Below are 2,019 nucleotides of genomic sequence, written 5' to 3'. Positions count from 1 at the left end.
GGAACAAGCCACTCCAGGAGTCATCGCACCGAGTCTTCCCAGCAGCCCGATTTAAATGAAGCTGTCAAGCTATTCTTGGCCGAGAAGCAGGAGGAGTTCTTAACCTTCCTGCAGAAGAGCCAACAGCCGGAGAAGACAACGGCGGATTCTCCCTCCTCATCCAGACATGAAAGTCACTACCGCAGTAGTGACGTGTCTTCCAGGAGAAAGAATCCTCAACCCCGACATGTTCCTGTTCCTCCTCGGTACCGGAACCACAGGAGAACTCCATCTCCTCCGTACCGAAGAAATATCGGGTTCGCCATGTACGGAGCATTAAAGACTCCGTTCTCGGACGATATCACCCGAACTCCTTTGCCGCGGAACCACCGGACACCGTCAATGACTTATGACGGGCTAGTGGATCCTCATGACTTCTTGGGACGCTATCAGTATAATATGGCGAACCAGGGTCTCAATGAGGTCCATATGTGCAAGCTGTTCCCCGAGCTGCTCATCGGGAACGCCAGAAGGTGGTTCGACAGCCTTCCTCAAGGCAGCATTAGATCCTACCGAGATCTAATGGATGCTTTCCACAGGAGGTTCTTTCAGAAAGCGGAAGCCCGGATCACTTCGGCTCAGCTGCTTTCTATACGTCAAGGTCGCGACGAAAAGATCAGCGACTTTTTGACGAGATTCCACAAGGAATGCCTACAAGTAGATGATCTCAATGATCTACTTGTCATTTCAGCATTCCAAAATGGAATCCTGCCCGGAGCTCTCTACAGAAAGCTCGTGGAATGCAGTCCGCAAACAGCTCAAGAGATGTGGGACATTGCGGACCAGTTCTCCCGTGCCGATGAGGCAGACCGTCGAAAACGGTCTTTAGACAGCTCATCTAGAGGAGACGAAAAGAAGCCCGATCATAGCGATCAGAGGTTTCCTCGCCGAACTCCTTTTGAAAGAATTCAAAGGGCACCGGTACAAGGCAGATTGGGACCACGTCTCAATCCTGAGAAGCCGCCCGCTCAGTTCGTACCATTAAACAAGTCAAGAGCGGAAATTTTCGAACTACATTCCGATATGTTCGAAAAGCCAAGGCGGATGACGAAATCGGTCGCGCGCCGACCTCAGGATCAATATTGCTCCTTCCATCAAGACTACGGTCACGATACCGAGGAGTGCCGACATTTGGCTGCAAGTATTGATGCCCTTGTGAAAGCAGGGACGTTAAAAAAATACCAAAGCAAGCAGCCGAAAAAGAACAAAAGGCAGAGAGGTGCGAACTGCAATCCTCAGGATCCGAAAAGGCATGAGGATCCCGAAGACGACGACGAGCCGCAATATGATGGAGTAATCCAGACTATTGATGCTCTCCCTGCCGGGAAGACTAAGTCGTCCCTAAAAGCAGAACGCAGAGGTTCCAATCAAGAGGAGCCAACACATAAAAGGCTGAAGAAAGACGAAGTGATTACATTTTCAGATGCCGATCCCGTCCCAGCCATCTCTCCTCACCAAGACGCTATTGTCATTCAAGCCGGAGTGGCAAACAAACTGATCCACAGAGTATTTGTGGATACAGGAGCGTCAGTCAGCATTCTTTTTAAAGAATGTTTCGATAAAATGGAAGTGGATCCAGCCCGGCTCAGTCCGGCTCCACTTCCTCTGAAAAGTTTCGCCCAGGAGGACACCCGCCCTGAAGGTATTATCAGCCTTCCGATCACGGTGGGAAAAGCGCCCACAAGCTCCAATACGATGATCGAGTTCTTTGTGGTGAAAGCTCGGTCCCCGTACAACATCATCCTGGGGAGAGACTGGCTCAACACAGTTCGGGCCGTTTGCTCTACTTATCACCTCACCATCAAGATCCCCACTAAAGGTGGGATAGCGGTCATCCGAGGTGATCAAAAGAGAGCAAAAGAATGTCTGCAGATTGCGCTTAAAAGTGCCGAGCAATCAGTTCGGCACCATCAAGCATAGCAATCACAGCAACCGGAGTCAGAGGCAAGCGAGATGACCGAAGTCACTTCAGAGCCGAAC

Source organism: Salvia splendens, chromosome 9 (assembly GCF_004379255.2).
Source record: "Salvia splendens isolate huo1 chromosome 9, SspV2, whole genome shotgun sequence".
Taxonomy (NCBI): Eukaryota; Viridiplantae; Streptophyta; class Magnoliopsida; order Lamiales; family Lamiaceae; genus Salvia; species Salvia splendens.
This window is presented reverse-complemented; position numbering follows the sequence as displayed.